Here is a 26,169-nt window from a genome sequence, read left to right on the forward strand (position 1 = left end):
TTATAGTACATGTATTTTATTAATACATGTATCACTTCATTCCATTCAACATCCCTGCACTGTAGGTACTACTATTTTTCCTCATTTACATATGAGGAAACTGTGGCAGAGAGCAGTTAACTAGCTTGCCAGATACACAACAAGGCTGACATTTGAATCAAAGAGTTTCTCATTATAGGGCCCAATTTCTTATTTATTTATATACTTGTTTGTTAGTTTATTTGAAAAAATATTTTAATTTTTACAGATTCAGGGGGTACTTGTGCAGGTTATTTTTTTTAAATGGATATGTTGTATAATGGTGAGGTTTGGGCTTCTAGTATTCCCATCACCTGAATGGTGAACATTGTACCCAATAGGTCATTTTTAAGCTGATACTCCCACACACCCTCCCACCATTTGAAGTCTCCATTGTCTATTATTTCCATCTGTATGTCTATGTGTACTCATTGTGAAGCTTTCACTTATAAGTGAGAACATGCAGTATTTGATTTTCTAAATTATTTCACTTAGAAATAACTTAGTTATTTCACTTGAAGGATAATGGCCTTCAGCTTCATCCATGTTGCTGAAAAAGACATGATTTTATTCTTTGGTATGTGGAGTACCATTTCTTAATCATAATGCTCTTCTGCCAGTCTGGAATGATGAGATGGAGAATGATGCACAGGTAGAAATAGAAAGTAGCAAGCATACAGAAAGTTGTCTTGTTTGGTCTTTTAAATCTTGAGAAATACACAAAATGGAAAATATAGAAAAGCATATAACAAATGGTGGGATATTCACATTGATAAAGGCTTTTTGTCAGTCTATTTCATATTTTTTTAATGTAAAATAAACAAAACCTAACAGATAATGTTGACATTCCCTTTATGCCTCCCAATTCATAGTTTCTCTCCTACCCTTCCCAGAGCTGTGCTTGTTTCCTTCCAGGTCATGTTTTTCTATTTCTAGAAAATATTTTTCTGTATTCTTGAAAGTGTTTTTCTATAATATTATATATATGCAACACAACATATATATTGTATTGTTTGAGTGTTAAAAATATCCAGAAGTTATAATATACTATATGTAACAATCTGCAACATACATTTTTCACTTGGCCTTATGTTTTCAAAGTCTGTGTTGAATCATATAGGTATAGCTTTTCAATCTTAAATTCTACTACATTCCATCTTATCTCTTCTACTGTCAATGGATATTTAGCTTGATTATAATACAATTTCATGAATGCTGATCTAAACATTCTTGAGCAGTCTTCTGAGACATAAGTGCAAGAGCTTCTATAGAACCTATAGGTAGAAATGGAATTGTTGAATTTTATGTTCTTTTAAAAATTATCGATATATTGACAACTATTTTCAGAATTGATTGCGGCAACTTAATTCCTTCCAGAAATGTATACTGTTATCAACACTTTGTGAAGTCTGATATTTTTCTCCCTATTTGAAGAGTATAAATTGGTATCCAAATGTTAATTTAACTTGCAGTAGTTTAGTTGCTGATTCAAGTTATGTTTGTTTTTGTTTGTTGGTTTGTTTGTTGGCTGTTGGGTTTCTATTTTGCCTCTTCACATCTTTGGCTCATTTTTTCTACCTAGTTTGTAACAGTCCTTATCTGTTCTTAATACTATACTTAATACTTAATCCTATTTGTGGTGCATTACAATAGCTATTTATATTCTCTTTGTTATTTGCTTTATACTATCCGTAAGTCAATACTTAACATTTGGAAAAATTATGTTTTTTCTTTTGTGAATTGTACTTGTCACTTATGAAGGGCTTCTTTGGGGAGAGGAAGCATAAAAGAATGGTTAGGAACTTTGTCTCTGTAGCGAGGCTGCCTGAGATAGAAGCTGAGCTGTCTGCTATCCTATCCTATCCTATCCTATCCTATCCTATCCTATCCTATCCTATCCTATCCTATCCTATCCTATCCTATCCTGTCCTATCCTATCCTATCCTATCCAATCCATCTTATCACATTGCATTGATCTGACCTTCATACAATGTTGAACAGTAGAGGTGTTTGGAGGAGGTAGGGTTAGCAGAATTCCTTGTGAAGTAGCAGCATGGTCTTGATTGGGAATTACAGATTTTTTTTTAGGCCTGCCCTATGTAGCAGACATGAAGACAAGAATAGCTTTTGTTGCTGGTGCTTCATCCTTGCAGGGATTTTAGTCAAATTATCATTTGGAGAGAGTGGTCCTACTGTATGTGAGGATAGCAGGCTTAGGTTAGAAATGCTGAAAACTATTTTGGGTCCATCCACCATGAATTTTCTGTTTAACTTCATACGCATTTTAGTTATCATTTTATTTATTGCTGTCCCTCACTAGGCTCATGAGGATAATGTCCATGTCAATGTTATTGATTGATAGAGTTCCAAAATTCTAAAATAGTATCTGGCATATTTTAGGTAGATATTTATCGAATGATTGAATTAATGATCTCACTTTGCCTCTTGGTTCAATTATATCTGTAAAATGAGGTCAGTGGAATTTGCTCCACTCCCTTGAAAGAGTTGACAAGGTTAAATCAGATAATGTGTTTTGAAAAACCACCCAGTTTATGATGATCACAGGTCATGGTGGACAGCAGTAATCAAGGAAGCACAAGTAGGTGGCACATTTGTCTGTCTCCTCCACCAGAATGGGAATTCCATGAGAACAGAGATTTTCTATGACTTACTTGTTCCTGTGACCCATGTGTCTGAAATAGTGCCCAGAATTTGGATACTTGTGGATAAATGGAATAGAGTAGAATTTAATCAATATCTTTATTTGACACAGAAAAAATAAAGGCCGAAGTGAAGTTGAATTCAAGAATCTGTTGTGAAAGCATATATATGAGTGAGAGCGTATAGGAGAAGAGTGGAAAAGAAGAAAGCAGAAGAAAAAAATGGATCGGAAAACCATAAGCGAGAGTGAAGGAGACAGTGTCTAGGATTTTAAAAAGACACTAGACTGAAAAGGTCAATTTGATGTTTGGGGTTGTCTTTGAAACTGAATAAGATCGATCCAATGACCAATATGATTGCATAAAACTGGTCATTAAGATGGTAAGGGAACCACAATTTAACTGTAAATGCCTGATTTAGGATTTGTAAGTCAATGAAGAGAGATGAGAGACAAGAGTCTGCAGACCTCTGACCTTATGCATTCTGTGGAAGTGCTTTAAGACTTGGACAGTTGCCTGAGCTCTGAAAACAATAATAATGTATCCTGAAGAACTTTGAATTTATACTTGGGTTTTGTCCATCCTAACATTCTCTGTATTCTCATAAAAGTAATTTTAGTAGGCATCTGTTGTTTTTTTCTTGTCCTGCATTTATTTTCTTTGTTTTTTGTTTTTTTACCTTGCTAACAGCTTCCCAGTTTGTTTTGAGGAATAACTTCCCAGTTTTATTCCTTTGACTTGTGTGATGATTTACTGCTCTTCCATCTCCAGGAGAGGCCATAGGACCCAGGCCAGAGCAATGAACATAGATCTTGGTCACAATGTTTTTTTCAGTAATGTTCACAAGGCCCAATATAGACAAATACATTCAATCTTTGGACTTCTGGTCTAACTGTTGTAAAACAGGAGTCATCTTTCAACTAGGATTACTGTATTGACTGTTAACCAAAAACAGAACCTACCCAAGAAAAGTCAACCAAAAAAAAAAAAAAAAAAAAAGCTAATAGGGAGTAGGGAGAAGCTAAGTCGTGATGATAATGTTTAGGCACATCTGAATCCGTTCTTTCCTAAAGTTCTTCTGCCCGAGCCATTGCAATTGTATCGGCCAGTAAATTCTCTAGTACATTTGATTTGAATGGAGATTCACTTGCAGTCAAAAAGCACATTGATTACTACACTTTGATTTTTTAAAACTTTTCAATGGAATTGATTCTTGAGAGCACAGCCCTTATACCTAGACTGAAGAAAGTCAGAAGTATATGTCATGCACCAAGTAAAAAATTACTTCTAGATTTTTTTTTTTTTTTATTGAAAACACATTTTTGGAAGCTTCAACTCTTGTCAGTGTTTGCACATCTATAGCAAGGTATGGTTGAATTAGATTACGTACAGGTCAGAAGTGTAAAATTTTAAGATAGCTTTTCTTGCAATGATCCCATGATATTGCCTGGTATTTTCTGGCAATTCTTGATGAGGAGATTAACTCTTGCCAAGTTTGAGAGTACACCCTGCCATTTATCCCACTTTCTTATTTCTTTTCATGTTCATGTTTCTTAATGCCCCAATAACATTAAAAGACACTGCAGCTGTGATAATGATGAAAATAGCTATTATTTTGAATTCTTACAATATTAAGTTCTTGACATAAGTCGTTTCAGTTAATCTTCCCAAGAACACAGTGAGGCAGGAATTAATATGCAGTATATAATCATGGTTTCAGCATGAGGGTCTTGGGATTATTTAGTTTAACCTCACCTCACCTACCCCTCATATAGATAGGAATCCTCTCCACTCACCCTAATTAGTGTTGAGAGTTTCATTATCATTTTAGGGGCCTGCCCTGAAAGGTTGTGTATTAGCGAGGTGTCACTTGGGCTAATCAGGTGACATCTACCAAGTTGTTTTCCATAAATAGGCATCACTCTTGCAGGGTGTTTGCAGGTGATATACTGCTCTTTTGGCTTTCCAATGAAAATAATTTGGAAGGTTCTTCCTTTTGTGATGGCTAAGCAGGTAGTGATGAGAGTGATCATTTATATTCCACCTGACCCTTTAGTAGATGTGAACAGTGCCACTCCAAGTGATCCTTCCAGGAGTTTGCAAGCTGGTTCTTGCGGGGTAGGATAATCTTTTATCTTTCAAGGCAATTGTCTCTAGGATCAGATTCTAACATCTCAGAGCCTTTTTTTTTTTTTTTTCCTTAAAGTAATTCTTCCACTTTACTTTGGTCTCTATGCTGCCCCTCCCTCACCTCCTTCTCTTTCTTTTTGCAATTATTTTTTCTCTTGTTCTTTCACAGTTGACAGGAAGGATTCATTAAACTCATAATTCAAATTATTAGCAACCAAAATTTTTTTTAAGTTGCCTTTTTTTTAAGTTTGACTTCAGAATCAAAAACCTAAACTTTAAATCATGCCAGGAAGTAAAGGGAAATTCTTAAAATTAATCTTCAGAATTCATAAAGAAAAAAGAAAAAGGAGTTAATCTTCCTTTATAAAACATTGTGAATATTCATATTCTAAAACCATTTCAATCCTCGTTTTACAGATCAGGAAACCAAGGCTCAGAGAATGAGTAATTAGTAATTAGTAATGAGTCAAAGGTCACAGAGTTAAGAAGCTGTATGTAGAACTTGGAATCAAGCCTAGATGTGACTGAATATAAAACCTTGCTACTATCCATTTAGCCCAAATGTTGTGGGCAAGATCTGGTCCATGATGCACTCTTAGGAAAATGATTTGAGAAAAATGTCATTAATAATGGCTTTTAGAAAAAAAAAAGAATAAGCCACAAGATTTGTCAGTTCTTTTCTACAGGTTGTTGTAGGAATGAGCCAACAAACCATTTAGAAGTCCATGTGGATTTCTAAACATATAACCTATAATATCCTTGACAGTGAACATTCTTCTCTGAAATTCATAGTTTGTAGATGAACTTCTGGACATTTGTTTTGCTCTGTGTTTAAAAATAACTTTGATATATTCTATATGTAATTTTACTGATTAAATGGTTACAACTGTACATATTTATAAGCCATTCATAGATTTATTTCTCAATATCTGGTGAGTTATGGTTGCATATTTTAAATAATTTTTAACCTTACAAAATGGAAACTGTTCTTTCAGTATAAACAGTTATTAGCTGTTTACATTTCTTTCACATGAACATTTTTGATGTATGAAAAGCGTCTTTTCATCAGTTCTTGATAAAGCCTCCTGCTTCATTTCTTGTGTCAGAATACAGGAAACAAAGAGGTATGTATTTAATATCATGAAAGGATCTGGTCACATCCAAAGTAGAACAGATAATTCTACAAGTTTCAACATGCACAGGAATAACTCATAAACCTGATAATGAAATGCATTTTTCATTGGCAGTTTCCAGTTTCAGTAACTGAACATTGCTTTGCACAAAGTTAGAATCTCAAAATTCAGGGAATGCCTGAAGTCAACTTGTTGCCATATAACTGCACATTTTTCAATCTGTAGTAAATTGTAACTTATAATTTCCTAGTATTTTCTGTGGAAAATTTTCTTTCATGGCTTGAGAATTAAAGTACTAGAGGTATGGATATGCAAATGTTTCATACTGATAGGTGATGTAGACAGCATGTCAGTTACTGCACATTGGACAGAGTCGGACATGGTATTTCATTTGCTGGACTCTAGATAATGTTGGAAATGCTTCTTCATGTTCTTTATAGTGACAATGAAGTCATTTTGTTTGTTTGGCTTCAGTTTGCTTTTTTTTTGGCATTTTTTTTTTTTTGGCTTAAAGATTATCGTGAAAGACTCCTTACAATACAATGGTGATATCAAAGTTGGAAAGGAAAGCTAATGTGAAAAATGTCAAAATCCAAATGAAAATCCAACAGGATGAGCTCAAATGGAGGAGAGAATTCCATTAAGTGTAGTTGTGATAACAATAAAAGTTCAGAAGCATAAAAATTCCTAGAATATCAGGTTAATCTGGTTTAAAATCTGCTCAATAAGGGGAAAATAGAGGTCCTAGATGACAAGTGCTGCCTATAGAACTAGCTGCTTAAACAGATGATGTGACCACAGGTGCACGCCTTGAGTCACTACACACAATATTATCAGGTTATATCTAGAACATGGACTCCTTTCTTTTTTTTTTTTTAATTTATTTATTATTATTATACTTTAAGTTGTAGGGTACATGTGCCTAATGTGCAGGTTTGTTACATATGTATACTTGTGCCATATTGGTGTGCCGCACCCATCAACTCATCATTTACATCAGGTATAACTCCCAATGCAATCCCTCCCCCCTCCCCCCTCCCCATGATAGGCCTCTGTGTGTGATATTCCCCTCCCTGAGTCCAAGTGATCTCATTGTTCAGTTCCCACCTATGAGTGAGAACATGCGGTGTTTGGTTTTCTGTTCTTGTGATAGTTTGCTAAGACATCGATGCAAAAATCCTCAATAAAATACTGGCAAACCGGATTCAGCAACACATCAAAAAGCTTATCCACCATGGACTCCTTTCTTAAGGACATTAGTGGCAGGTGAGAAAAGTAAAAAATTCTGGGATGGCTTTGTCTAAGGAGGATCCGGAGAGACTGTTCAGATGTGGAGTTCGTGTTTTCTCCTCCTGTGGCCTGTTGACACTTCCTCATAAATAGAATAAAATAAATAAATGGAATCCAATGTAATTCTCTCTCCTATTTGTTTTTTGTTATTATTCTCTATATTGATAAAGAGAAGCACCACTGTTGGGATTAAAAGAGATGATGTGCCACTTAGCTATGAGTTTGGTCCATAATAAGCTCTCAATATATGGCTTACAGTTATAATGATTACCATATATCTCTTCATTTAATCCTTCTAAGAACTTTACGAGGTAAGTACTACTCTTATCTGCATATTTAGATGAGAAAACTGAGCGTCACAGGAGTTACGTTGTTGAATCAGGGCAACCTTGTGTAAGCTTCAGAGTAGGAGACAAACTGAGGTCTGTCTGACCTCAGAGAAAGCTTATGCTATTAATCAGTAATCAATAATCCCCACTGCCTCTCAAGACTATCCAATATGATTGGATAATGACAATGAAGTGGGAAGAGGAGGTTATAACCTCCATATCCCTTTTAACTCATTCTAAAAGACTTGCCACTTTACTTTGGGTCTTTAAAGCTTCCAGTACCATTCCTTTGTACTTTGAATGTCTTCTCAACTGCAGAGAAAGAGAGAGAGAGAGAGAGAGAGAGAGAGAGAGAGAGAGAGAGAGAAACTATGTTAGCTATTAAATTGGATACATGGCCATATACTATTTTCTAACCGAACTTTTTAGTACTTCAAAGACTTGAAGTACAGTTTAATGGTGTTTTAGCTGTCACTGGAATTAAAAGTCTAGTGCCATTGTGTGCTGAATTTGGTCCCCCCCTTCAGCTGATATTTAGAGAAGTAATTATTCTACTTGAGGCTTGCGGGATGTGTGTACCATGAAACAAACAATAAAGATAGACCTCTTGAGGTCTGCCGTGGATTATTTATTTCCCCCTCATATTCCTCACTGAGAACAATTCGCAGCCTACATTTTTGATCCACTATAACTTTTTCCTTAATAGAAAGGTAAAAACACTTTAGAGCTAACTCTCCCAAATTTATATCATCACTAAATCACATAGTAAACAACAACAACAAAATCTGGTCCTTAAGGTTGCCAGCACCAGGGATCAAAAGGAGAGGTGGCTCTTGCCAGGCCCTGATTAAACACACTCGAAGTGGTTGTTCTTCAAAGAGGCTCGTACTATGGACTGAGCAGAATCACAGTTGGCCAGTAAGGAATTCATATATTTCCACGTCCCCTCCTCTGACCATACGAAGCTTAGACAATCTCCCTCTGCTTAAATTTCTCAAGTACTTATTGCTTGTATTTAATCAGTTGAGGTTTGCTGGTTGTTGACTCCATCTTTCAGTTAGGGTAGCATGTTTGTTTGCTTTCTCCCTTTCCTCGTGGGTTGCATAGTCATTACGTGCTAGGTTGTGTGCAGCAGAATGGGGATGAATAAGACAGACACAGCTCCTTGGCCTTCAGATGTGGACTGGCAAGTTTTCTGTCTTTTTCTTTTTTTAAGAGACAGAGTCTCACTTTCTCACCCAGGATGGAAGGCACTGGCATGATAATAGCTCACCGCAACTTCAAACTCCTGGGCTTAAGTGATCCTCCTGCTTCAGTCTTCTGAGTATCTGGGACTATAGATGTGCATCACCATGTCTGGCTAATTAAAATTTTTTTTTATAGAGATACAGTCTTGCTATGTTGCCCAGGCTGGTCTTGAACTCCTGGTCTCAAGCAATCCTCTTGCCTTGACCTCCCAAAGCACTGGGATTACAGTGTGAGCTACTGCACCTGCCGAGTTTTCTGTTTTCTATATGATTCAACATAGCTTCTGATTCGAGGCACTCAGGAGATGATTAATAAATACTTATTAACTTAAAATGCCTAAGAATGAGCCACGAAGGTGATGAAGTCCTGATTTCATCCCACCAATAACCATGGAAAGCTTTCTGAATCAACCCCACTTGTGGCATGTGGAACAGGAATAGCAGCAGTTGTAACCTATTGTAGGTCAGAAATATTTGCTGTGTTCTAGGAGTCCTGGGACAGAAAGGTAAGAAATGGGTGAAGTGAACAGAGTTACAAAAAAGGAAAGAGCTGTGGGACTTACGGGTACTGGAAAGACCATGCTGCATCAAAAAGCGTCCAAGTTCAAATCTCTGGAAATAATCAAATAGAAGCACAAGGAAAGCTCCACAAATCTGTAGCCTGCTAGTTAATGGGCTCTGATTATAGAGAAACTGAGACAAGTTCAGAGCATCAGGGATGTCAGGGGTTCAATGATATCTTATGAGATAGTGCTGGATACTTTATCCTATGTAAGAGAGAACTCAAATCAGAAGGTAACATTTTCTTCGGTAATCTGAAAAGACTGACCAGGGAAGAATAAGAACTAGTGTTCGAAGTCAGTATTTGGAATTCACAGGGAGATACATTTTGCTTGAGTTCATTTGCTTGAGAGATTTTGAATGAATTCTGATGAATAATAAGTTACTCTCACTCAAGGTGTTTAGGCTTAGTTTGGGAAAAATAGAGCCAGCATGTTGAAGAGGGATTGGATTTAAGGATGTTCATAGTCTTTTGCCAGTTATTACTTGAAGACCAAGGTACAGAGAGATATTATAGATGCATGGATGTGTACAATCATCATTTACCAAACAGTTCCTTGCAGATGAAGTAGTAATCAGCCATAGATGGATATTTAGAACAATAAATGTGTCTTCTATTACTAAATAATCACTTTACAATCTAGAGGTTAGAGAAAAAAATTGAGGTAATCTGTCTAGTGAATTAGTTATCTATCATTTGCATAACAAATTACCCAAAAATATAGGGGCTGGTATAGTTTGAATATACGTCCCTGCCAAATGTCACATGAATTGTAATCCTCACTGTTGGAGGTGGGGCCTAGTGGGAGATGTTTGGGTTATGAGAGAGGACCCCTCATGGCTTGGTGCTGTCCTTGTGATAGTGATTGAGTTCTCACGAGATGTGGCCAATTAAAAGTGTGGCACCTTCTACCTCCCCTTGCTTCTGCTTTTGGCTTGTGATGTACCTGCTCCCAATTCACCGTCTACTTTGAGTAAAAGCTCCCTGAGGCCTCTCCAGAAACGCAACAGATGCTGGCACCATGCTTGTACAACCTGTAGAACCTTGAGCCAATTAAACCTTTTTTCTTTATATATTATTCAGCTTCAGGTATTTCCTTATAGCAATGTAAGAACAGCCTAATACAGGGGCTTAAAACAACAATGTTCATTTATTATCTCATGGGTTTTGTGAGTCTGGAATCCTAGAGTGGCTTAGCTGGGTAGTTCTGGTGCACGGTGTTTCAGAAGGTCATGATCAAGATGTCAGCCAGGGCTGCAGCTGTTGGTAGGCCTGACTGAGCCTGGAGGATCTGCTTCCAATGTGGCTCACCCACATGATGGGCAAGTTGGTGCTGGCTGCAGATAAGAAGCCTCAGTTCCTCCCAGCATGGTCTGTTATAGAGGGTTGCTTGGGTGTCCTTGTAGTATGGCAGTTGGCTTTCCCCAGAGTGTCTGATTCAAAAGAAAGAAGCCACAACACCTTTTTTTTTGACTTCAGAAGTCACACTTCATTTTTGCAATACTCATTTGGTTTCACAGACCAGCCCTATTCGCTGTGGGAAGGGAATACACAAGAGAATAAATATGAGGAAGCAAGAATCATTGAGGACTGCCTTGGACATCGGCCGCCACATCTGATCAGTCCTACCCTTGTAGATTTATTTCTCACATATTCTTCCAAGTTTGAAATATCTTGATCAAAGAGAGCTTCAGCATAATTTTACAGTTCAGTGCTTTTCTCTTGTGCTTTTTAATTTGAACTCATTTTTTATACAGGTATTTTGAAGAACAGCTTGATAACGTTCCATCCTGGATCTCTTAGTGTGCAATTACTCAGAAAACCTTTTATACCTAATTATCAAAGGGCACATGGATTGGGAAGAAAAACTCTCAGACCAGATATTAAGCATCCTAATATTATTGGTCCTTTGAAATTTCTAGCTAAGGGTTAAATATTCAGTTCTTACAACTTCTGCCATGTAATTAATATGTACATAATGCATGGAAATTCATGTTGTCCTTCCGGAGTTGCTGATATTTAATCTACTGCTCAAGTGTTCACCAACTCTACTATTTTCTCAGGAAAAGGGACACCAAAAAGGTTTTATTGAGTTCATTTTATCAGCTTTTTGACAGGTTTACTAAACCCAACAGAAGATTGCTGTGTCAGCGTGTATCACTTTTAAAAAAATGGGCATTTGGATGAGGTATTTTTGTTTTCCTGGTTATATTTTGCAGCACTGTCAGTTGCTGATTTTTTTCCCTTCTACCACAGATTGTTATAGTATTTAACGTTTATGTGTTCTCTCTCAGTACCAACTGGGGCCATGGCCAAAATTCTGATTGGAAGTGGGTGGTAGGGTTGGAAACTATATATATGATGGCTGAACAGCTGAGATAATTTATGTTTTTGAGGCAATAATCATGAATAATGCAAATCTAGCTATTAAAATAGAATGAAGGGATGACATCTTACTGGGTGGGAATTTTAAGGTAAAGCTATAGTTTTAGAGTTATAATAATGGTACCTATGGCTAGGCGTCAACATTGTTACTCACTGCGCACTCAATTTGAGGCCAAAAACGTAATATCTTTAATTTGACCCCAAGGAACATTGGCAGGGAATTCATCTGGTGGGGTTTCCTCAGAGAAGTCTCCCCTCCCTGGCTCCCCTACATTGGATCAGGTGGTCCTCTGAGAGCTCCCACAGCCCTCTGTATGTCTCCATCATTAGCAGTTATTATGACTCATTGACATCTTAACCTATTTCACAAGAATGTTAACTTGATGAGGCAGAGACTACATTTACTTTAGTTACTGTTGAATTCCTAGTACTGTGTATGCTGTAGGTATGTTAGTTAGTAGGCTTTCAGCAGCAGCTTTCAGCATTTCAGTAGGGAAATCCAACTGAAACAGGCTTAACCATAAAAGATAACTAATTGCTCAATATCTGGAAAGTCCCTTTGTACATGGTTTCAGGCAGGACTGGATCTAAATACCCAAAGGTGTATGTTGTCTCTGTCTCTTGAAGCTTTTTTCCTTAGTGCTGGTGTTAATTTCAGGGAACTTCTTCCTTTTGGGCATCAACATGGCCACCAGCAAGCCCCTTTTTGAACCACCAAAAAGGTCGTATAATAACAATTCTCTGGAAAGGAGTCTTTGCCTTGCCAAAGCTCCAACCACATTCTGCCAGTGGCCCTTCCAGTGGCTACTACATTGCTGGTTTTCCCTATGATTGTGGCCTGTTAGTTTTCCTTTTTTCTTTTCCCTCTTCTTCAAGTGGTTTCAGCGCAAATCTTAGGCACTCAAGCACTTTACTTCGGTGAGACTATTTGGGGTCACACATTCTCCTGAGCCATTCACTATCTTTGGAGGACTAGAAATATAGTGATTGACATGAGCTGTCTACAAGGGATCTGCCAAAGATGTGGAAACTGAAAGGTTTTGACTAATGACCAGGCTTAGGTAAGAGGAGAGCAGGGGAAGGCATTCTGGCCAGGTAAGCCAAAGGAACAAAGACAAAGAACCATGGCATATGGAGAAGCTGAAGAGGCAAGTAATTGTATTTGAACCCCAGCTTTCCGAATGAGAATCACACTTAACCTGCCATAGTACCACATTGCTCTCTTATAAATGCTATCTTGTGAATGCTATTTTATGCTATTCTTTATACTTTTATATGCTTAAAGCAACTTCAAACACTGGATAGGGTTAGATATCTCTAAACTGTCTGGAGAAAGCAGAAGGAGTTGATGTTTTTAGCACTCCACATATTGGTTGAGCAGATTTTACCCACCTGGGTGATAAAGTGAGGTATAACCCTAAAGTGGCTAAAGCAACAAAAGAAAGATGCCAAGTGAAGCAGTGTGATTTCTGAAAATAGAAGGAAGATATATTAATCTACAAAGACAGCGATTTTCCTGAAATAAGTCTCAAAGCAGAAATTAACTAAGGGTCCTTACACAAAGGATATTGAAACAAAGTAGTATGTTATTGTTTAACCCATAGACATTCAAAGATTTGAATGTTATTGGATCATTGGCTATACATAGTGTCCACAAAGGAGGTAAGTGTCAGACAATTCACATTACACTTTCATTAATTGTGTTTCTTGAAACCTCTCACATCCATAGTTGCTGATATTCTATCTCTCCTCCCAAAATCACATCCACATAACATTCTTTCATGTTCAAAAGCCAAACATCTGACCTCTCAGACATATGAAATATTACATGATGCCCAATGAGTTTACAAAGAGCACTTTGTCTTGTGTCTTTCCACGTCATCTTCTCTGTTGGAATGTTAAGTGCATGCAAAATAAACACTAAGTAGTTCAGAATATGATTTATTATTCATTGCCACTAAGACTTACAAAAAGCCTTACTATGTGTCAGGCTGCAATGCCAAGCACTTTTCAAGTGTAATCTAATTTAATTGACGAGTATTTGTATAGATTAATAATGGTGTGCATAGAGTAGAGGTGATTTATTTAGCTCCCTCCTTGGAATTCACATTAAGAGCAAGGTTATTATTTCCTTATCTCCCTCATGAATTAAAATAAGTGTCCAGGACATTGTTGTGTGTGTTCCCTCCCCCAGACCCATATCATTCATGATCTGTCTGTAACAGTGAACAAAGTGGCTGTGAGTTTCTGTCCCAGCCAGATGTTTCAGGCTATACTCAGAGGCAGACAAATGTGTCCAGTGGAACAGTCACCATTTGTACTACTGACCTTGTCTCTGGCAGATCAAAGTAGCCTCACTGAGTAGTTAGGAAATGCCTGAACTGTTCTCCAGTTGGGGAAGAGGATAGGGGTTCTTTCTCAACATAATGATTTAAGAAACTAACCAACAAATTCTGTTTACATTTTAGTTCCAAGATCTGAAAACAAATACTCAAAGTCTCTAAACCAAAATATTTAGGAAATAAATGGCAAACAAATTCCCTAATGTGACCAAACCCTGGCCAAACTTGGAACACTGAGTTTCCATTTAGTGAATAATTTCTTATACTGAAACCCAAGCTCCCATTTCCCAACTGCCTAGGAGACCTCAGGACTATAACCATTCCTAAATTGTGTCTTGTTTTTGTGAGTTCATTGCTGTAAGGTGCTATGGCATAAGTTTTGTCTTAATGTTGTCATTTTAGCCTTAGCTGAAATAATTTCCATCATTCTATTTGGTCAGACGTATTTCTGGTTATGCTCTGTAAATGTTAGACCTTTGAGTATAGAGGCATGCTTGGTAATGTTCATCAAACAAAAGAAGTTAAATAAAGCCCAAAGAATTACCAATCTGGGATTCTTACCTAGAAACATAATGATCCACTTCTATGACTGGCATGCTCCACAGGAAGGGAAAATCACAGAAAATCACTTCTGGCCAGCTGTTGCTTCTGCAGCATCTTGGCTGTCTCTGGCAGGAGGAAATGCTTTTCCTTCCCTCAGGCAGAAAATAATTTGGAATTTGGGGAAGCATTGAAGAAAAGGTCAAGTCTGACTGGAAAGGGCATAGAAAATAACTGGTGATGCTACTTTTGCTCTTAGGTATTACTGGCTTTTTTATTCTAGAAAGCAACTATAAAAAATCTCCAAAGTTTGCACAGAAGCCTTGGTCCTTATTATTCAAAAGCTCACAGTTTAAGCTACATGCTGGTAGCCTCAAAGGTCTGCAACAGGTAACAGCATTCAAATTTTTTGGGTAAGGTGAAAGAATAAGTCATAAGTCACTTTGCTAGAGTAAGCCCAGATAACTGCCCAGCATCAAGATCTCAATGAGGCTTTGATATCTTTGACTGTTTCCTATATTTAGCAACATTTGTGAATTTATTAAAACAACAACAGCAACTTTGCTTTTTTAAGAAACTGACTACCAAATAAAGGTACATGTGGGTCAAACTTGAAAGTTGGGTTATCGGGGAGGAAGACCATATAAGAGAAAATATGTATTTCTTGATGTAATTAAAAAGGAAGAAGTCAACCTATATTCATCAGCTTTAGAATTTGTGATGGTTTTGTTGTGTATCTCCTTCTCAATGTCAGGACAAAAATGTCATTTACTGTGTGTGCTTTGGTAGGTGATGGTCTCATTATGTATTTCCTTCCCAGTGTCAGGACACAAATGCCATTTAATGTGTGTGCTTTGGTACATAGTTTTATTGTAGTGTAAATATCAACATAGTTAATTAAATAATCACCATTTAGAGGGAACAAAATAAATTTTAAAATGACTTACCCTTCAATTATTCTCATCTTCTGAACACTGACCAAACTGGACACTTGCATCTTTACCCAGCCCTGACACATAGTATACACAGTATTTTCTGGGAATAAATTAAGGGAGAGGAAAAAAAAAACCAGGGGAGAAAAAGGGAAGAGTCAGTACAGTACAGGTTATAAGCCAACCATGCTTTTAGAGATGAAGAAAGAAGGACAGAGGTGACAGCACTAAAAATGATGATGTAAGGATCTCTGAAATTTCTCTTCTCCATAAAAACAATGAAAAAGCTGGCAAAAATGATCAGAACCAACTTTCTCAGACTTTGGAAATTAACCAAGGGCTTGCAGTAACCTGGGGAACATTTGTTCTAAAAAACAAGTGAATCTTCATAAGAAGAGTGAACATTGTTGCATTTTAATGTACTCTATTTCTATCTCCCTCTCTCCAGCTCCACAGTAGCATTGAAAACTAACAGACCACAGGCCGGGCACCGTGGCTCACGCCTGTAATCCCAGCACTTTGGGAGTCCGAGGTGAGTGGATCACAAGGTCAGGAGTTCAAGACCAGCCTGGCCAACATGGTGAAATCCCATCTCTACTAAAAATACAAAAGTTAGCTGGGTATGGTGGCACGTGCCTGTAATTCCAGTTACTCAGGAGGCTGAGGCAGGAGAATTGCTTGAACCAGGACCCAGGAGGTGGAGGTTGCAGTGAGCTGAGATCATGCCACTGCACTCTAGCCTGGGCTACAGAGGGATACTCGGTCTCAAAAAAAAAAAAAAAAAAGAAAAAAGAAAAAGGGAAACCTAGCAGACCATAATCACAGTGAAAACCAGCAACATAGTAGCCACTGGAAGGGCTACTGGCAGAATGTGGTTGGAGCTCATTTCCAGACAATTGTTATTATATGACGTTTTTGGTGGTTCCTGGAAAGACCTCACTTGCAAAGCGGTCTTTATTTGACCCGACTTCCATCTCACCAAATGAAGAAATCTGTTTTCTTAAGGACATTTGTCAAAAACATTTAGAGCCAAATGTTTAACTTTGTGGCTGCCTGATGCAATAGACAACAGTTGGGTCAAATAATAGGCTAAACCAAAAAACTTAAAAGAAAAAGCTGGAGAATGACAGTCTATAAAGGCTTTGGAAAACTTCAACATGTTGTTAGGAATTTAGAAGGTCATGCACATGTATAAAGCTGCACAGAGGTCCAGGGCTAGGGCTGTGTGGATACTCTGGAAAGACCTGTGAATGTCCTAATTTCTCACCTTTGGGTGACCTTGAGGTTCTGTGCTAGCAAGAAGTAAAGACTAAGGTGAAATTGTCAACTGACTGGCTGCATATTCAAGGTATGCCCCAGCATACATGCAGCGCCACTCAGCAAAGACTGGAAGAGCTATCGGTTTCATGTGTTTAAGAACACATCTGTTCAATTATTAGCAACCACTAAGCTAATGAGCAACATTTCACTGACCAAGCGAAATGAAGAGTACTGCTTTTACAGAATTAGTTCAGAAAAGTTACGGAATGAGAACACAAGAACAATCAGCAATAATAAACCCTGAGGAGGAGAAATTCTGGCTTTCAGAGTTTCCACATTATATTATGTAAAATGTCCAGCTTCCAACAAAAGTTATGAGAAATGCAAATAAATAAGTATGGCCCGACCAAGAATAAGTAAATTGATAGAAACTGTCCCTGAGGAAGCCCAAATGTTGGAATAAATAGTCAAAGACTTTAAATTGACTATTTTAAGTATGTCTTAAAAATCTAAAAGAAATATGTTTATAGAACTTAAGTGTCAGTGTTGGTGGGACTGTAAACTAGTTCAACCATTGTGGAAGACAATGTGGCGATTCCTCAGGAATCTAGAACTAGAAATACCATTTGACCCAGGCATCCCATTACTGGGTATATACCCAAAGGATTATAAATAATGCTGCTGTAAAGACACATGCACACGTATGTTTATTGCGGCACTATTCACAATAGCAAAGACTTGGAATCAACCCAAATGTCCAACAATGATAGACTGGATTGAGAAAATGTGACACATATACACCATGGAATACTATGCAGCGATAAAAAAGGATGAGTTTATGTCCTTTGTAGGGTCATGGATGAAGCTGGAAACCATCATTCTGAGCAAACTATCACAAGGACAAAAAACCAAACCCTGCATGTTCTCACTTATAGGTGGGAATTGAACAATGAGAACACCTGGACACAGGAAGAGGAACATCACACACGGGGGCCTGTTGTGGGGTGGGGGGATGGGGGGGATAGCATTAGGAGATATACCTAATGTAAATGACGAGTTAATGGGTACAGCACACCAACATGGCACATGTATACCTATGTAACAAACCTGCACGTTGTGCACATATACCCTAGAACTTAAAGTATAATAAAGTAAATAAATAAAATAAAAAATAGAAAAAAGATACAGAAACAGTCTATATGAAATAAGTACTCATTGTTTCTACTTCAAAAATGCGAATTCTTTGTAGTTAAATTTGAATGGTATATATAGACATTGATTCATATCTTTTGCAATCCATTCAATAAATTGAGTTATTGCTGTTAAAAAAATAAAACTTAAGTGTCAGAACAATTTTGTACCAGATAGGGACTACCAAGAAAGATATGAAAATTATTTTTTAAAGACTAAATAGAAATTCTGGAGCTGAAAGTATAATAACTGGAATAAAAAATTCACTAGAAGAACTAAACAGCAAATTTGAACAGGTGAAAGAAAGAATCATTGAACTCGAGGATAAGTAAATGGAGATTATCCAGTCTAAGACACAGAAGGAACAAGGAAGGAAGAAAAATGAACAGAGCTTTAGAGACTTCTGTGGTACACAAGTGTATCATCCTACACATAATGGGAATCCTGGAGGGAGAGAAGAGAGCAAAAGGGGTAGATTGAATATTTAAAGAAATAATGGCTGAAATTTTCAAAATCTGATGAAAAAAATTTCTCTGTGTATTTAAGAAGCTCAATGAACTCCATGTAGAATACACTCAAAGAGATTCATACCTAGACAAATCATAAACAAATTGAACAAAGAAATCATCTTGAAAGTAGGAAGAGTAAAGTGACTCATCACTTACGAGGGATCCACAAGTATATTAACTGATTTTTCATCAGAAACCATGAAGGTCAGAGACAGTAGGATGATATAGCCAATGTATTCAAAGAAAAAGACCGTAAGCCAATAAATCCATCAAAACTATTTGCAAAAATAAAAGAGAAATAAAGACATTCCAAGATAAGCAAAAATTGAGAGAATACCATATACAAAAATGAACACAAAGTGGATTAAAGACCCAAATGTAAGAGCTAAAACTATAAAATACTTAGAAGGAAGTACAACAATCAAAGAAAAAAATAGATCAAAGGACACCATCAAGAAAGTAAAAAGATAAGCCCCCAAGTGGAAGAAATAACTTGCAGTAATAGATACACACACACACGTGTCAAATGTATACCCCTGTCAGATATTAATGAGTTAATTTTTTATGTGGTGTGAGGGGGAGCTGAACTTTATTCTTTAGCATGTGGCTATTCAATTGTCCCAGCACCGTTTGTTGAAAAGATGTTGATTTGAGGGAAACGATCATTAGTTTAGCAGGTCACTGACATGCAAACATAGTCTTCATGCTTGATATAGTTTGGATATATGTCTCCATCCAAATCTTATATTGAATTGTAATCACCAGTGTTGGAGGTGAAGCCTGGTGGGAGGTATTGGAATCAAGGGAGTAGATCCCTCAAGAATGGCTTGGGCCATCTCCTTGGTAATAAGTGAGCTCTTGCTCTGAGTTCACACGAGATCTGATCCGTTAAAAGTGTACAGCACCTCCCGCCACCACTGTCTTTCTCTTGTGCTCCTATTTTTGCCATGTGAAGTGCCTGCCCCCAGTTTGCCTTCCACCGTAATTGTAAGCTTCCTGAGGCCTCTTTAGAAGCCAAGCAGATGCCAGCACCATGCTTCATATAAAGCTTGCAGAACTGAGAGCCAATTAAACCTCCTTACTTATAAATTACCCTATCTCAGGTGTTTCTTTGTAGCAACGCCAGAATGGCCTAATACAATGCTCAATGCTCCAACTGGGGAATTTCCCAAACTGCATTTTGCAAATTGGATTCATGTTAAACATATAGCCATGGATGCTAGTTTGTTTGACAGGATGAACAGAGAAATAACACGTAGGAATATGGTATTTCTGAAAACTTGCTTTACTCAAGTATCACTGCAGCATTTTTTTCTATAGCCACTTACCAACTCTTCCCTCAACTTTTTCTATTAATTCATCTACAATACATAGCTAATTAGAAATTTTTAAACTCTATTAAACACATCATAAGTGTTATTTGTAAAATCACGAGTTTATTGTGTTTGTAATAGTTCCTCCAACAAATATTGGAATAAATACTCATTAAAGATAAAGATTATCCACTTAATTCCCCCCAATTTTTTAGGAGCATTAAGGCCTATGAATAACCTATTTGGGGAGACACTAGTGTTTGGAAAGAGCCTTCCTTCTGTGGAAAGTTATTTGACCAGAGTTTTAGTTTCCAATATATTGGGTTTGTGATCTTTGGTGAGCAAGGCAGATCTATGGCCTTATATGTAAACAGTGAGCAAGATATGTTACCTGTATTACCTATCATTACCAAGGGTCTTCTGGAAGCCAGGATCTTCCTATCAGACATTACCTGGTCAGGTTGTTCATTACCTCCTGTTGTGGGTGAATTGTGTCTCCTTCAAAATATATTTTAAAATACTGACCCCTGGTATCTGTAAATGTGACCTTATTTGGAAGTAGTCTTCTCAGATGTAGTCAATTTAAGATGACACTGGATTACGGTGTGCCCTAAATCCAACCACTAGTGTCCTTATAAGATGAGGAAGATTTGGACACACAGACGCCCTGGGAGAGTGCCAATGACAATGGAGGAATAGTTTGAGTGAGGTGTCTATAAACCAATGAATACTCAGGATTGCTGGCAACCACCTGAAGCTAGGAGAGGCAATGAAGGATCCTTCCCCAGAGACTTTAGAGGGAATGTGGCCCTGTTGGCACATTGATTTCAGACTTTTAGCCACCAGAAGATAAATCTCTGTTGTTTTAAGCCACCCAGTTAGTAGTAATTGGTTGCAGAGCCCTAGGGAATGAATACACCTGCATTTTCTCGTCTATGTCAGCTAGATGAGGGCAGGGATCTCTCATTTATTTTGTTCACTGCTGATCCTCAGATCCTGGAACAGTTTCTCACACACTGTAAATGCTTAATTCATATTTTTTGAGTGAATGCATTAATAAGGTCTCTTAACAGTTCTGAGAGTTATACACTTATTGTATTCTGAAGAAATCAAGCCTGGGAGAGTATGTAAAACATGTTCAAGGTTATACAGAATCCTAGATACATCTAATTTCAAAATCTCTGCTCCTTTCACTGTACTATGCCCACTGCAAAATAAAGAACTGGAACAAAATGATTTCTTGCCCCTTGCAACTGAAAGCAATGGTTCTCTGATAACATACCTGCTTTTTCGAGATGGCATATTGAGCCATCACTTCCAGAAGTATTTGTTGAGGTTGTAGCAAGACTGGGACACCCAATAGATCAAAGTAATGATAACTAGTTTTTAGTTTTTATTCAATAAATATTGAGTGAGCACTTACTATGTACCAGGTCCCTTAAGTACTTTACTCAATGAATCACTTTATATGCCTTTCACAGTAGTCTTACCAAGTGGAAATTATTATTTCCATTTTACACATGAAGAAACTGATGCAAAGAGAAGTTATACAGCCTGCTGAATGTCACAGCTAGGAAGAAGCCAAACCCACATTCAGTCCAGACATTGAAACTACAAATCTCAATTACCTGAAATGCTTGTACCCTCCCTTACATGTTCCATCCTGTCTTTGGGTCCTGGTTCAGCATCTTCCACGCTGGGGAGCCCTCCTTTCATACTATACACCTTGTGGTATATTCCTCAAGCATTCCATACTCCTGCCCTTCTTTCCAGCTTGGTAGATATCTGATCCACCGCCTGAACTACATTCCTAGCCTCCAAAGCTTACACACAACAGGTATGACATGACTTAAGTTGGTAATATAAATGGTGCCAAACAAGTTGCTTCATGGATGCCTGAGACAAATTTTCCAGGATGATCGCATTCTGAACTAGTTGAAACGATAATCATGTTGCCATCAATCTTCTTGAAGTTTTTAATTACTTGCACAAGAATCTCTTGGTGACGCTTGCTAAAAATATACTTTTCTGGGTTTCACTTGAAACTTACAGATTCAGAACACCTCAAGGTGGGATCTTCCCAACATTAGCATATATGGTGTTTCCAGGGTCTGCAGTGTCTACTCCCCATTTAATGACTTCACTGGAAACATTTCCCATTGTGTTTCAGGTTTTACCTATATGTCTCAGCCTCTAAGAATATTTCTTTTCACCTGAGACTATAGACGCTCGCCTGTAGTAAGTAAGTGCTCCTCCGTGTTCCCATTGAACTCTTTGGTATTTAGCCCCATTATAGTAATTTGCATACTCTAATATACTTGCATCTTTGCTTATAAGTCTCCCTTTCACTTGCCTGTGAGCTCCTTGGAGTCAGAATCTTTCCCAGTCATATCCCATGTGCTTATCATAGTCCCTGACAGGTAGCAAGTGGTCAATAGTAAAATACAGGAATACACACATAAAAAAAGATGGTGGAATTAATGAGCAATTAGGAGCACTTAGTTTCTACTCAAATATCTACCAAGAGCACACAGGGACAGAATGCATCCATTTTATTTAGTGTTAGCATGGAGATCACATCTTTCCCCCACACCTGGCCATTTTCTCCGTTGCAGGATCCGAGTTAGAATGAATAGTTACAGAAAAGCAGAAGGAAACCTTGAGTGCTGATGGGATTGTTGGTCCTACTCATCTAGTTTGAGAAGGATGCAAATGCAGAAAATTTAGATGTTTATGGGACAACAGCCCCAGCCTTCTAAACGTTTCCTGGATACGTTTGGCATGGCTTCTGTTGGAATGCATGAAGAAACCAGGAATGACAACCGCATAATTTTGCAAATCACAGTATTTCAAACAAAGCACACCCTTTTGGCAATCTAGGATAACTACAAATTAAGGGAACCAGTGTCTCTCTTGTTTTAAAAATCTAGGATGGGGCCAGGAGCGGTGGCTCATGCCTGTAACCCCAGCAATTTGGGAGGCCAAGGAGGGCAGATAACCTGAGGTCGGGAGTTCAAGACAAGCCTGGTCAAAATAGTGAAATCCCATCTCTACTAAAAATACACAAATTAGCCAGGCGTGGTGCTGGGCACCTGTAATCCCAGCTACTCAGGAGACTGAGGCAGAGAATTGCTTGAACCCGGGAGGCGGAGGTTGCAGTGAGCTGAGATCACCACACTCCACTCCAGCCTGGGTGACAGAGTGAAACTCTGTCTCAATAAATAAATAAATAAATAAATAAATAAAATCTAGGATGTTTTCATTTCCTGATAGCATCTAGTAGGTGCACATTTGTTATGTAGGCACTCAATAAATACTTATGAATTGGACTTAACTAGCTAGCGACCTTCCTACCAATGCATGCGGGAAAGGAAAAAAATGCCTTTGAAATTTCTTTCCTTTGTGGTCCACACGTTTATGCAAACCTGCCATGTTTATGCAAACAATGTACTGGTGGCTTGTAGAAAGATTTTTAGATTAGGATAGAAAATATGCTGAGGCTTTGGTCTTGGGTTTGTCCCTAACTAGCCCAGTGGCCTCAGATAAGACACTTCATTTATCCCCTTTTTTAATGTCCTTATTTGCCAGAGGAAGATCATTTTAACCCCCTTGTTAGCTTATATTTTTGATAGAAGGCATTAAGACAACGTGCTAGTGAGAACTGATCTTGTATGAAATATACAGTCACTTAGTAAATATTAAGAATAAAAAAAAATAAGTAAATGCAACAATGAGTATGAAGGAGCTTTAGTGATACAGAACTACACAGGAATATGAAGCCTCCCCAAAGCCCAGAAACTTTCAAAGAAAATTATTTTAGAAGGATTTAGACTTCTTCACACCTAGGCAAGAATCATTTAATCTGATCATTTGAGGACTGGTCTATGTCAAAATATGTCCTGTTGGAAAATGTCCACAGGCTGGATACATTTTGATAGGAGGAAAAACAGTAAGGACTTGCTATAGGAAGGAATGATTGGATATAGATCCATGGGTTACCCCAGCTTGGGATCTGAGGCAGCTTAACAATACGTGGTGATGGGGAGGGAGAGTAGAGGAAACTAAGCTGAAAATTCAGCCCTTTCTGCTACTGATGAGGTTTTCCTAATTCTATTTTTCCTGTGTGTGTGTGTATGTGTGTGTGTGTGTGTGTAGTTCTTTGTATTTGGCGTTGGGGTAGAAGCAATGGTGTGCTAGTTCATGTTTAACAATCAATTCTTCAGGAAAAACAAAGGCAACCTTGATTTGCATCATTAGCTGATTTTCATGATATAAATACACTGCCATGGCTGATTTGAAGCTGTCAGTGCTTTAACAACAGGCTCATAAAATTTCTGAAAGTTTGACAGTCATTTTTTTGAGCCAGTGTGAGCCAAATCCAGCAAAACACTGAATGAGTTACCTATGGAGTAATGCAAACTGATTATGGGAGGCTTCAAAGAGTAGAGAGAACTGTCTAACAGATCCCCGTGTTCCCATTACCTAGCTTCAATAATTATCAAACCAAGTAAAATTCCTTTCTCTGTACCCTACCTGCTCCTTCCATCCCCAGCCAGATTATTTTGAAGCCTATATCTCAATATGTGTCTCTAAAAGATAAGGAATCTTTAAAAGTATAATACAATTACTGTATCAAAAATATTAACAATTCCTGAAAACCATAAGTATCTAGTCAGTATTCAAATTTCTCTGAATACATATATATGTATTATATTTATTTATTCCTTTGAGGAATGCACAGTTGGTTATTCAAATCAGGAGGCAAGCAAAGTCAATACACTGCCTTTAATTGATATATCTCTTAATTCTCTTTAAATCTGTAAGTTTCTTCTTCCCTTCCCCATCCTTTTGTTTTCTTTGCAATTTGTTTGTTGGGAAAATCAGGTCACTCATCTTGTAGTTTTCCCTGAAATTTGCTGATGGCACTTTCGTGGTGTTAATGTGTTCTCCTGTCCCCTGATTTTTTCTATAAAGGGGTAACTAGATCTAAAGGCCTGATCCAATTTAGGTTCTCTCTCTCTGTCTCTCTCGTGTGTGTGTGTGTGTGTGTGTGTGTGTGAGAACAAGGGTCCTTCATAGAGAAGTGTAAAACTTTCTTATTGCCTCATATTAGACACATTGTGCCTGGTTGTTCATCTTTTAGTGATATTAAGATCAATCAGTGGGTTCAGCTTGAAACAGACAACACTCACATTGCCAAAAAAAAAAAAAAAGAAAGAAAAACACCCAAAATCTGAGATAAATATTTTCTTTCTCAGTCTCGAAGATGCCTTTTAACCACAAACACATAAATCAATATATGTGTATAAACAATTACTAAATCAACCCATCTATTTTATTCATGATCACTTCACATTTGAAAGCTCTTCCTGTATTTATTTATTTTTTGAACTGAATTTGGGGCTTTGACTAGGAAGCCATAAATCCAGTTTTTGATGAAATACGACTTCACCACAATGCCAGATTGGAAAGAGTTCCCTGCTAATTTTTCTTCTTCGCATTGCTTTGCTAAGTGGTGAGTATTCAGATTCACTCCGTTCGGGGCTAACGCACCGCTGATTTAGCTTGGACCTTCTCAAAAGTTTTTTCTTTAACATTTAATTTTTGATGGACAATGTATTACCAGGGACGTTCACATCTGCCAAGTTGTGCAGGCAGGATTTGAAGCGTGCCTAAGGTGTGGGCAGATGAACAAGTTCTATCACCTGGAGTGTGGTGGTTTCCCTAACTCTCCCTAGCCACTAGTTAGGCCTTAATGTACTTGGAAGGTTGCTCGTCTAATTTGAACTGTGTGAGACTTTGGCTGGAGGGCAGTTCTGTGTCCCAGTGATAAAAGAACACATAAAACAACCCAGTGCCTGATCATTCTCCCCGGCTGTCAGTGAATCATGTCTAATGGCATCTCCATGCAGTTTGCGCCAATTTGCTTGCAATGGCATCCTTTTCCGTGGGCTTGCTGCTCAGCAGGCCCTGAAGCAATCTATGAATAACTTCCCAACAGATGCTGTTTATGAATTGAAGCAAATGGCTTCCCTGTTTCTCTTTTTTCTCACTTCAATAATTTTCAGTTACATTACGATGAATATTTATAGTCCTGTAGCAGTGCATAAAAATGGAGAACAAGCAGACCTGGGCATTGTTTCATACGTGAGTGCTGTTCTAATAGGTTTTGGCTGACTGGTTTTAATAATGTTCAGTTGATGGACTGGAAGAGGATGCAAATTGTAGATCAGTCATTTTCATTCACTGTTTTAGCAGGATGGGTATTGATGGAGCGCTGGTTGCATCGGTCACATGCCTGTGACACCTTAACTCTCTAAGTTAACTC

The 26,169-nt window shown here is 37.8% G+C and overlaps 1 long non-coding RNA gene across 1 annotated transcript in view; it reads left to right on the top strand.

The window, feature by feature from the left end:
* LOC106996871 (uncharacterized) overlaps positions 1-26,169 on the top strand; it is a 301,071-nt gene that overhangs the window by 226,352 nt on the left and 48,550 nt on the right. Inside the window, exon 6 of the long non-coding RNA XR_001442957.3 lies at positions 16,017-16,116. This is a non-coding gene — a long non-coding RNA (uncharacterized LOC106996871). The remainder of the gene's footprint in view (positions 1-16,016; positions 16,117-26,169) is intronic.

Source organism: Macaca mulatta, chromosome 2, assembly GCF_049350105.2.
Source record: "Macaca mulatta isolate MMU2019108-1 chromosome 2, T2T-MMU8v2.0, whole genome shotgun sequence".
NCBI classification, from domain to species: Eukaryota; Metazoa; Chordata; class Mammalia; order Primates; family Cercopithecidae; genus Macaca; species Macaca mulatta.